Source organism: Arachis hypogaea, chromosome 18 (assembly GCF_003086295.3).
Source record: "Arachis hypogaea cultivar Tifrunner chromosome 18, arahy.Tifrunner.gnm2.J5K5, whole genome shotgun sequence".
Classification (NCBI taxonomy): Eukaryota; Viridiplantae; Streptophyta; class Magnoliopsida; order Fabales; family Fabaceae; genus Arachis; species Arachis hypogaea.
In genome coordinates, this window is record NC_092053.1 from 53,737,731 (window position 1) to 53,750,463 (window position 12,733).

Sequence of the window (12,733 nt, forward strand, 5' to 3'; positions counted from 1 at the left end):
TCCAAGCTTGCCAGTATTCGATCCTGAGATTGAAAGAACTATTTCACGAATAAGGCAAGCTCGGCGTCGGTTAGTCCTCTCTGAGGGCGGATCTGAAACGTCACTTGAGGAAGAAACCAGCCCCCGTTCTACTGATTTGATTGATTTACATGCAGGTGACATAGAAGCACCTCGGAGAATTACTATTCAGGAGGCTGGAGCCCCTAATTTTTCAATGCAACTGTTTCAAGCGCATCACCCAGCGGTGGCTACAGACTTTGAAATAAAGACTGTACTGCTCAACTTGATACCTAAGTTTCATGGCTTACCTGCTCAAGAGCCTATCAAGCACCTTAGAGATTTCCAAGCAGCCTATTCTACTGTCAGGCATGATGGTGCAGATGAAACTTCTATTTTGTTAAAAGCCTTCCCATTCTCTCTTGAGTGAAAGGCGAGAGAGTGGTACTACACTCAACCCACAGTAACTGTATCCGACTGGGATACACTTAGAAGAGAATTTTTGGAAAAATTTTTTGCAGCTAAAGTTACTGATAAACTGAGGAAAGACATTTCCATGATTGTTCAGGATAAATCCGAGACTCTCTATGAATATTGGGAGCGCTTCAACAATCTTCTGGAAGCATGCCCCCACCATATGATTGACAAGAAAGTGTTGCTCGGCTACGTCACACAGGGCATGAGGCCCCAAGATAAGACTACATTGGAAAGTGCTAGCAATGGGTCTATGAAAAAGTACAAGACCACTGATGAGGCATGACAATTGATTAGCGACTTAGCTGAATCTACAAGGAATCACAGGCAGAAACAAGGCCGGTTAAAAGCTGTTGCAGAGGTATCTTCTAGCAAGGAGACTACTGCTCTGGCTCAGAGTATAAGTGAAATGACCACCTTACTGAAGCAGATGCAGTTGAGTCAACAACAAGCGCATCAAAGCCAACAGCTAGTCCCACAGAGAGTGTGTGGAATCTGTGCTGATTACAGCCATTATACTGATGAATGCCCGCAGCTCCAACAGGAAGACAACACGGTGGCAGCCACTCATAACTTCTATGACCGCCCCAACCAGGGGTTCAATCAAGGTGGCAGTTACAACCATGGATGGCAGGACAATTCTAACCAAGGTTGGAGAGATAATTCTAACCATAATTGGATGGACAACAATAACAGAGGAGGCAGAGACAATCAAGGATATCGGAGGTGGAATAATAACAACAACAGGCAGCAGAACCAGAACCAGCCTTACAGAGCACCTCACCTGAGGCAGTCCCAAGGACCACAGCACAACCAACAACAAGTTCCGCAGATCACTCAATCTAATTCCTCTCTGAGTGAAGAGGCCATTCAATCCATTGCACAAGGACAAAGAAACATGGAAAGTTCACTTAATGGCCTAGCATCCGCTATACAAGCTCTCATCTCTCAGCTGGCACCACCCAATACTTTAAACACTCAACAGGCAAACTCCAGTGGAATTCCTTCTCAACCCTTACCCAATCCGAAGGGTGGCATCAATGCCATCACCCTAAGGTCCGGAACTACACTGCAAGAGAGGAATCAGAAGGAGCCAAACCCACCAGAACACGCCTCAGCTGAAGAGGTAGTGGAAGTAGAAGATGTTGAAGAGGAAGAGGACATACAAGACATGGCTGAAGAAGAAGAAGCTCAATCACAGGAAGAAGCACAAAAGGGCGCAGACACTGCAGAAAACACCATTCCTATTCCATTTCCACAACTTGCAAGGAAGCCCAGGAAGCAGTTGGAACATGATCCCAAAATGGTAGAAATATTCAAAAAGGTTGAGGTAACTGTTCCCCTTTTTGATGTTATTCAGCAGGTACCTAAATACGCAAAATTTCTAAAAGATTTATGTATACACAAAGACAAAATTAATGAATTAGAAACTATTCCTTTAGGTAGTTCTATATCTGCTTTAATGGGAGGTATACCTGAGAAGTGTAGTGATCCAGGTCCATGTATGGTTAGTTGTACTATTGGTGGTATGATATTTTCTGACTGCATGTGTGATTTAGGAGCATGTGTTAGTATAATGCCTTTGTCTATATATGATAATTTGAGGCTCCCTCTCTTAAAAAGGTCGGCAGCCCATTTTGTGTTAGCAGATAAAAGTATTATGACAGTGGTTGGAATCGCTAAAGATGTATTGGTGGGCATTAAGGGGCTCACTGATGAGCGGATAATTTATACACTTTTTGGCATTATTTTTATATAGTTTTTAGTATGATTTAGTTAGTTTTTAGTATATTTTTATTAGTTTTTAAATAAAAATCACATTTCTGGACTTTACTATGAGTTTGTGTATTTTTCTGTGATTTCAGGTATTTTCTGGCTGAAATTGAGGGACCTGAGCAAAAATCTGATTCAGAGGCTGAAGAAGGACTGCAGATGCTGTTGGATTCTGACCTCCCTGCACTCAAAGTGGATTTTCTGTAGCTACAAGAGTCCAAATGGCGCGTTCTCAATTGCGTTGGAAAGTAGACATCCAGGGCTTTCCAGAAATATATAATAGTCCATACTTTGCCCAAGTTTAAATGACACAAACTGGCATTCAACGCCAATTTTCTGCCCTATTCTGGCGTTAAACGCCAGAAACAGGTTACAAGTTGGAGTTAAACGCCCAAAACAGGTTACAACCTGGCGTTTAACTCCAGAAACAGCCTAGGCACATGTAAAGCTCAAGTTTCAGCCCCAACACACACCAAGTGGGCCCTGGAAGTGGATTTCTACACTATCTATCATAGTTTACTCATTTTCTGTAAACCTAGGTTACTAGTTTAGTATTTAAACAACTTTTAGAGACTTATTTTGCATCTCATGACATTTTTAGATCTGAACTTTGTACTCTTTGACGGCATGAGTCTCTAAACTCCATTGTTGGGGGTGAGGAGCGCTGCTGTGTCTTGATGAATTAATGCGACTATTTCTGTTTTCCATTCAAACATGCTTGTTTCTATCTAAGATATTCATTCGTACTTCAATATGATGAATATGATGATCCGTGACACTCATGACCATTCTCAACCTATGAACGCGTGCCTGACAACCACCTCCGTTCTACATTAGATTGAATGAGTATCTCTTAGATTCTTTAATCAGAGTCTTCGTGGTATAAGCTAGAATCCATTGGCAGCATTCTTGAGAATCCAGAAAGTCTAAACCTTGTCTGTGGTATTCTGAGTAGGATTCAGAGATTGAATGACTGTGACAAGCTTTAAACTCGCGAGTGTTGGGCGTAGTGACAGACGTAAAAGGATCAATGGATCCTATTCCAGCATGTGTGGGAACCGACAAATGATTAGCCGTGCGGTGACAGCGCACCTGGACCATTTTCACTGAGAGGACGGATGGTAGCCATTGACAACGGTGATCCACCAACACACAGCTTGCCATAGGAGGAACCTTGCGTGCGTGAAGAAGAAGACAGGCAGAAAGCAGAGATTCAGAATACAAAGCATCTCCAAAACTCCAACATATTCTCCATTACTGCATAATTTTATTTAATCCATGCTCTCTTGTTCATTTGCAAGTCAACTGATAATTATTACTAATTTCCTGACTAAGAATTACAAGATAACCATAGCTTGCTTCAAGCCAACAATCTCCGTGGGATCGACCCTTACTCACGTAAGGTATTACTTGGACGACCCAGTGCACTTGCTGGTTAGTGGTACGAGTTGTGAAAAGTGTGATTTACAATTCGTGCACCACTCACCTTTCCCATTGACTTTTATATCCTGGAGATGCCCCAAAATGACTCAGAGAAGCCATCATCAATCCTACTCGGAAGACCATTCCTGAAGACCTCAAAGTTCAAATTGGATGCCTTTTTAGGAACATACTCTTTTGAAATAGATGGCCGGGTAGTAATCTTCAATCTGAATGGGGCTATGAAGCATCCTCTGGAGGATCATTCTATCCTCCAGTGTGACATCATAGATGAAACCGTAGCTGAAGTTCATCAGGAGGAGTTTGAAGAGAAGTACATAGGACAAGGTCCGAGTGTGGGGACATTTTCTGAGGACAATGAAGGTACTTTACCATTGCCACCAGCTCCAGACAATCCAGAGCCTGACCATGAGCAGAAGTTAGAATTGAAACCCCTCCCTCCACACCTCAAATATGCCTACCTTGAGGACAAGCAGAAGTTTCCAGTTATCATTGTATGGGAACTCACTTCTCAACAAGAAGAGCAGTTACTTAGTGTGCTGAGGAGGCACAAGAAGGCAATTGGGTGGAGTTTGGCAGAGATAGTAGGCATCAACCCTCAAGTTTGTGAGCATAGAATATTTTTAGAAGAGGGAGCAAGACCCGTTCGTCAACCCCAGAGAAGACTGAACCCCACTATCTTAGAGGTTGTCAAGAAGGAAGTGACCAGACTACTAGAGGCAGATATCATCTATCCCATCTCAGACAATGAATGGGTAAGCCCAGTACAAGTGGTGCCCAAGAAGTCTGGAGTCACTACAGTAAAGAATGAGCATGAAGAGCTCATAGCAACTAGAGTACAGAATGCCTGGAGGGTCTGCATTGATTACAGGCGTCTCAACCAAGCCACTCGTAAGGATTACTATCCTCTTCCATTCATTGATCAAATGTTGGATCGCCTGTCAGGTAAATCACATTATTGCTTTTTAGATGGTTACACAGGATATTTCCAGATTCATATAGCTCCTGAAGATCAGGAAAAGACTACTTTTACATGTCCTTTTGAGACTTATGCTTATAAGAGAATGCCCTTTGGCTTGTGCAATGCACCAGCTACTTTCCAAAGGTGCATGATGAGTCTTTTCTCTGACCTCATTGAGGACTGTATGGAGGTTTTTATGGATGATTTTAGTGTTTATGGTGATTCTTTTAGCCTTTGCTTAGATGGTTTATCTAGAGTATTAAATAGATGTGTTAGTACAAACCTTGTATTGAATTTTGAAAAATGTCACTTTATGGTTAAACAAGGTATTGTACTCGGACATGTTGTGTCTCATACTGGCATTTCTGTAGATCCAGCAAAGGTGGATGCTATTTCTAGTTTGCCTTACCCCTCCTCTGTGAGGGAAGTCCGTTCGTTCCTTGGCCATGCGGGTTTTTACCAGAGATTCATTAAGGACTTTAGTAAGGTAGCACTTCCCTTATCCAGATTACTACAGAAAGATATTGAGTTTGAGTTCAGTGAGGATTGCAAACAAGCGTTTGATAAACTAAAGACTGCTCTGACTCAAGCTCCAATTGTGAGAGGACCCAACTGGAGCCAGCCATTTGAAATCATGTGCGATGCTTCCAACCATGCAGTAGGAGCAGCACTAACTCAGCGTGAAGGTAAGGATCCTTTTGTCATTGCTTATGCGTCCAAGACTTTAGACACTGCTCAGTCTAACTACACTACTACTGAGAAAGAGCTTCTTGCTATTGTTTTTGCTCTGGATAAATTCCGAGCCTATTTACTTGGTACTAAAGTAGTAGTTTATTCAGACCACGCAGCTCTGAAGTATTTATTAGCTAAAAAGAAATCCAAACCAAGGCTTATACGTTGGATACTGCTACTACAAGAATTTGATTTCGAAATAAAGGATAGGAGTGGTAGCCAGAATCTAGTGGCAGACCACTTGAGTCGCCTTGAGCACATTAAAGATGACTCCACTCCTATAGCTGATAATTTTCCATTTGATAACCTGCAAGCAGTATCTGAGGTAGTCCCTTAGTATGCACCTGTAGCTAATTATCTAGTTAGCCGTACCTTCCCTCCAAACTTTACTAAGCATCAAAGAGACAAGCTGAAAAGCGAGTCTAAATATTATATATGGGATGACCCATATTTATGAAGATGTGGCACTGACCAGGTAATTAGACGGTGTGTACCTCAATCAGAATTCCAGTCCATTTTAGAGGCCTGCCACTCATCTGAGAGTGGAGGACATTTTGGCCCTCAAAGAATAGCTAGAAAAATCCTAGACTGTGGATTCTGGTGGCCCACTCTTTTTAAAGACGCTGCTGAATTCTGTAAATCTTGTTTCCCATGCCAAAAATTTGGTAATATATCCAAGAAGGATGAGATGCCTCAACAGATTATGCTTTTCTGTGAAATTTTTTATGTTTAGGGCATCGACTTCATGGGTCCATTTCCAAATTCTAATGGTTATTTTTACATATTGTTAGCTGTAGATTATATTTCCAAATGGGTGGAAGCAATTCCTACCTACACTGATGATGCTAACACTGTTGTTTCCTTTGTTAGAAACCACATTATTTGTCGCTTTGGATCACCACGAGCAATCGTGAGCGATCAAGGCACCCATTTTTGTAACAGGAGACTAACAGGATTACTGAAGAAGCATGAGATAATTCATAAAGTAGCAACAGCCTACCATCCTCAGACTAATGGGCAAAACGAGGTGTCAAATAGAGAGATAAAGTGTATATTGCAGAAGATAGTCAAACATCATAGAAGAGACTGGAGCACCAGGCTACATGATGCACTTTGGGCATACAGAACAGCATACAAGACACCCATTGGGATGAGCCCCTTCCGCTTAGTTTATGGGAAAGCCTGTCATCTCCCAGTTGAAGTCGAGCATAAAGCCTTTTGGGCAGTAAAGGAGTGCAACATGGGATTTGAGAAAGCCGGAGCTGAAAGGAAGTTGCAACTGCAAGAATTGGAGAGCCTTTGCCTAGAAGCTTATGAGAACTCAAGGCTGTACAAGGAAAAGATGAAGGCTGTACATGATTAGCACATCAAGAGGAAAGAGTTCCAACCTGGGGATTTAGTCCTCCTTTACAACTCTAGACTGAGGCTCATGCCAGGCAAGTTGAGATCAAGGTGGGAAGGTCCTTATAGAGTTGAGAAGGATGAGCCGTACGGAGTTTTTCACCTAAGTCACCCTTCAAGCTCTGAACTCATCATCGTTTGAAGCTCTATCATGGTGAGAAGGTGATAAAAAACAAGGAGTTAGATATCTTCCTCTTGGAGGATCCACTCATAGCAGAAGACTGAGCTAATGGAGCGTCCAACTTAAGGACGTTAAAGCAAAGTGCTAGGTAGGAGACAACCCACCATGGTATGATCGTTCCTTTCTTTTTCTCTTAGTTTTCTTGTTGAATAACTCTTCTCTTTATTAGCACATTCAGCTTGCATCTGCATTTGTATATTTAATTTTATTTATAAAAAAAGAAAAGAAAAGAGGGAGAGCACGCGTCGCGACAGCGTCGCCGACGCGCCCGCGTCGCAGGTGGTTCAGAAAAAATAAGAAAATGAACAGAGAGTCATGTGAGAGTGTGGCTGGAGGCGTGCCTTTGGCACAAATCAACCCACGCGACCGCGTCGCTGACGCGTCCGCGTCACATGGGAAACATTCCTTCCACGCATCCGCGTCACCAACGCGGACGCGTGACCTGAAAATCGACGTAAGAAAGGGTGCACAACCGAAAGTTGTGCTGGAGTGGTGTTGGATTGGTGCTGAACGCCCAAGCCTTACCACGCGGACACATGGCTCACGCGTCCGCATCACATCCCTATCATGGCCACTCACGCGATTGCGTCGACCACGCGACCGCGTCTGACGTTGGGATTTTTGCCAGTAAAGAATGTCATAAAAACAGTCGCGTTGTAGATATAGTCTCTAAACCAACAGAAATCCCTTCGTACAAACGTTTTGGTTGTCACAAGTAACAGACCCCTAAATAAATTGATAACCGAAGTATTCAAACCTCGGGTCGTCTTCTCAAGGAATTGCAGGGAGGTATGTTCTTATTATTGGTTATGAGTTTGTAAATTGGGGTTTAGGAAGTAAGGTGGGAATATGTTATATGACAAATAAAATAAAAATAATAATAATAAAATAAACTCTTGGCAAAGTATGAAGAACTGAAAGTCCTATCCTTGTCAATTGCGAAGAGAATTGGGTTTTAATCCCACTTTGTTAACCTCTAACTATGAAGGTAAATCAAGTAGATTAATTAGCTTAATCCTCAGGTCCTAGTCAATTCCTATGGAAAGACTAGAGTTATTGGAGCAACTCCCAATTTCAACCACTGCTTTATTTGACAGCTCAAGCGTTACCAATAAATCAACCAAAGCCAAAAGGGAAAAATCCAAATTATTTATATAATAAAAAGGAGCAATCATAAGTCTGAAATACCTCAAGATATATTAAATAGAAAATCAATCTAAACATAGAGAGTCATAAACAAAATTGAGAAAAGAAAAAAAAAGAACATTGAACCTGGGAAGAAGTTGAAATAATAAAGTTGAAATAATAATATATCCTAATTCCTTTAAGAGGAATCCTAATCCTAAATCCTAAGAGAGAGGAGAGAACCTCTCCCTCTAAAAACTACATGAAAGGTGAATTATGGAAGCGTGATATGTATGGATGCATTTCCCCACTTTATAGCCTCTAATCTGTGTTTTCTGGGCCGCAAACTGGGTCAAAAACAGTCCAGAATTCGCTGGTTGCGAATTCATTTGCGCTGATTTCCGTCACTTGCGACGCGGCCGCATGGATCACGCGGTCGCGTCACCTAACGTCAGAGGAACTATAGCATATTATATATCAAATCGAAGCGCCGGACATTAGCTTTCCAACGCAACTGGAAATGCGTCGTTTGGACCTCTGCAACTAAAGTTATAGCCGTTTGAGTGCAGAGAGGTCAGGCTGGACAGCTTAGCAATTTCTCCAACTTCTTGCATTCCTTCCACTTTTGCATGCTTTCTTCCCATCCTCTGAGCCATTCCTACCCTGTAATCTCTGAAAACACTTAACACACATATCAAGGCATCTAATGGTAATAAGAGAGGATTAATAATAAGCAAATATAAGATCAAAGAATTATGTTTTCAATCAAAACACATAATTAGGAAGGAAATATAAAACCATGCAAATAGTATGAATAAATGGGTAAAGAGTAGATAAAAACCACTCAATTAAGCACAAGATAAACCATAAAATAGTGGTTTATTAATCTCCCCACACTTAAACATTAGCATGTCCTCATGCTAAGCTCAAGAGAAACTATAAAGGAATGTAGAGGAATGGTAGAATGCATGAAATGCAACCTATGAATGCAACTACATGCTAAGATGTTTCTACCTACTTGGTTAAAAATAAAAAAATTTTCAAGAGGAAATATGAACTGGATTTCACTAATTCAAATCATGAAAATGAAGTACAAATAGACTTGCAAGAAGAAAATAGCTCATGAAAGCAGGGAACAAGGAATTGAGCATCGAACCCTCACTGGTAGTGTATACACTCTAATCACTCAAGTGTTTTTAGGTCCGATTCTCTCAATTCTCTACTAACCTTGCTTTCTAAGGCTTTCTCTTCATCTAACAATCAACATAAATTTAATGCACAAATACACAAATCAAGAGGTCTTTTAAGGGTTGTAATGGGGTTAGGGTCAAGGTAGGATTGTATTTGGTCAAGTGGACTAAAATCTGAATCCTTAATTAACTTAAACTTTTCCCACCTAACTTAAACAATCCATGTAATCATAATACAAAAGACCTAACTGTCCATTAACCATGTTATCCATGTATTCATGCATTCAAATTTCAAGTACAGTACATATGCATTGCTTTCAACACTTAACTTTGGGGCATTTTGTCCCCTTTTACTTATTTGCTCTTTTTCTTTTTCTTTTTTCTCTTTCTTTTTTTTTATATATATATATTTTTTTCTTTTTCTTTTATTTTTCTCAATGCATATGATTAATTTATTGAATGCATGAACATGTCCTAAATATTTCTTTCACATTTTTAGAAAATTCTAACATACTCAATTCTCAAACCAAATATTTCCAAACCCAATTTCCCACACTTAAATCATAAGTACTCTCACTAGTCTAAGTTAACTAAGGATTCAAATTAAGGACATTATTGTTTTCCGCTTAGAGTTAATGATGTGCTAAAATAAAGAACAAAGGGGTAAAATAGGCTCAAATTGGTTTGCAAAGGATAATGAAAGGTAAGGCCATATGGGTATGTAAGCTCAGTGAAACAAAGGCCTCAATCATGTAAGTGTATGCATACATCAAATTATGGAAATATAGAATTAAGCAAGACAAAGATCACAATTTTAGAGAGAAAAAACACACATCAAAAATAAAATATTGGTTGAAAAATGCAACCAATTCAAATAGGCTCAAAAATCTCACAGGTTTTGTGTGTTCGAGCTCTAAACCATGTTCCAGTATAATATTTCTTTAAACAAGTGTAACATTAAATTTTATTCAGATTAGTGAAATTCTCTAAAAAGGTTTCTTGAAAAAGAAAATATTACTTTAACCAAGTGGTAAAATATGCAAAAAAATTCAAACAAATATGCAATCAAACATGCAAATGCAACAATGAATAAAGAAAATAAATCATTGGTGTTGAGATAGAGGAGTAACTAACCCATGGAGATCGGTATCGACCTCCCCACACTTAAAGATTGCACCATCCTCAGTGCATGCTGAGATTTGCAAGTGGACGGGGGTTGTGGTTCCTCAGCTAGGGCTCTTTTTGTTCCTTTTCTTGCCGGTAGTTTGGGAGTAGCTTTCTCTTTACCATTCTTGGTGGCCATCCTGAAAAAGGAAAAAGAAAGTGATTTATAAAGCTAAGGATTAGAGCAAGGAGGAGAGCGGGAAAGGTGGTAATCAATGCACAATAAAGAAGAATGACGTTAACACACGCTCATGAGTACATGTGAAAAGTCATAAATGGAAAATAGCTAGTGCATATGATAACAATTGAATGCAAGGTGTTTATTGGCATGCAGGCAAAGGCATGAGTAGCATAGATCAAACATTCAATGTCCAAGTTAGATTACCAAGCCTTTCAAACTAGCAACATGTTTGTAATGACAATTATATTGAATGAATATGATATGAAAAAGGGTTTTATGAAAAGTAGGCATTCAGAGTAGTAGGATAAAAGATACTGAAAAGCAGTGCATAATGCCATACGAGCATTTTTACAAACACATAGCATGCATGGTAAATAATCTAATGAAAATAATAAATTGAACATGCAAGCAACCCTTTAAAAAATAAATATATATAATTGTCAAATAATTTCTCTAATAATCCACAAGTAAAATATAGAAATAATGACCCAAATAAATTTCTAACACCAATAATAATGCAATGAATGAAAGTATGTAAATAAACTAAAATAAAAAGAAAAATAAGAGAGATGAGAAGGGAAAGAAGATAAGAAAGGAAGAAGAAAGAAATAAGAAAAGATAAGAAAAATAAGGATTAGAGAAGAAAAGATAAGAAATTCGGCTGATCTGGATAATCTGTGCGCCGCTTGTGACGCGGACGCGTGAGTGACGCGGTCGCGTGGTGAGCAAGAAGGTCAGGTGACGCGCACGCATGGGTGATGCGATGGCGTGAATGGCCTTATCTCCAATATGATGCGGACGCGTGGGGCACGCGTTCGCGTGGGAGGGCTTGGGCTTCTAGCACGAGTCCAGCCCAACTCCAGCACAACTTTCGGCCAAGCACCATTTTTTCGTCGATTTTCAGGGCACGCAGCCACGTGGCTGACGCGGTCGCGTGGGAGGCCATTATTCCCAGGTGACGCAGACGCATCAGCGACGCGGTCGCGTGGGTCGATTTGTGCCACTGGCACGCCTCCAGCGCTGCTCCTGCGAAACTCTCTATTCGTTTTTATTTTCTCTTCTCTCCTTGCGACGCGGACGCGTCGCTGATGCGGTCGCGTCGCGTGGCACTTTTTTTTTGTAATCTGAAAAATACAGAATGCAGTGTTAATATGAATGTGATGCAAAACTCCAGGTTCAATATAATAAAATAAAATGAAACTCGAAAACAAGGAAAACTAAATAAAAATAAAAAAGGAACAATCATACCATGGTGGGTTGTCTCCCACCTAGCACTTTTAGTTAGAGTCCTTAAGTTGGACATATGGTGAGCTTCCTGTTATGGTGGCTTGTGCTTGAACTCATCCAGAAATCTCCACCAATGTTTGCATCTCCAGTAGCCTCCGGGGTCCCAAACTAAGCATGTAAAGCCCTTAAGAAGCTTCAAACAGATTCTTAGGCTCCGGGGTAACAATTGTCAGAGCAGATTCCAGGATCCCAAATCTTGCTTTTACACCCAACCTTGTCGGGATCTGTATTTTTCCAGCCGGGTGAAAGGTGATCTGAATTCTCACTGCCGCGACCAAACAGCTTCCTAGACCTATTCAGTTGAGCTTTATACCAACCTTTGCGTTTAAACTTAAAGCTTCCAACCATGATGAACCTTGCAGGACAATTCTTACCACTGGCCATCTTTCTCTTACTCTTAATGTCACAAAGAGCTCTAAGTTGACCATCCGTCTCCAGTAGCCCATATTCAAGTGGGATTAGAAAGTTATGGGATATGAATTTTACCCACTTGAATGTTGTGAAGGATGATGGCAACTTAGGGGGAGGTGTTTTTAATGAAATTGCAAGCTCCACTCCCTTGTGCTCTTCTCTGATAATTACCACCTCTTTGCAAACTTCTTCAATTTCAACTTCTTCTTCTTGGTAGCTTTCTTCCAATTCAATCTTCTCTTCATTGCTTTCCAAGGGCATGGGAGGTTGTGCTTCTTCTTCTTGAATCTCCATCTCTTGAGCAACCTCTTCCAAGTCTTCAACTGTGATATGCCTTGGAGGTTGGACACCCTCCTCAGCATCAATTTCAAACATCTTGGAAGGGGGTTCTATGATTGGACTTTCCCATGGAGGTT

General features: G+C 40.6%; 1 non-coding gene across 1 annotated transcript; it reads right to left on the minus strand.

The window, feature by feature from the left end:
- Positions 1-532: 532 nt before the first annotated feature.
- LOC112774074 (small nucleolar RNA R71) lies at positions 533-640 on the minus strand. The gene has a single exon (XR_003188585.1). It is a non-coding gene; the product is annotated as a small nucleolar RNA R71 (small nucleolar RNA).
- Positions 641-12,733: the final 12,093 nt, after the last annotated feature.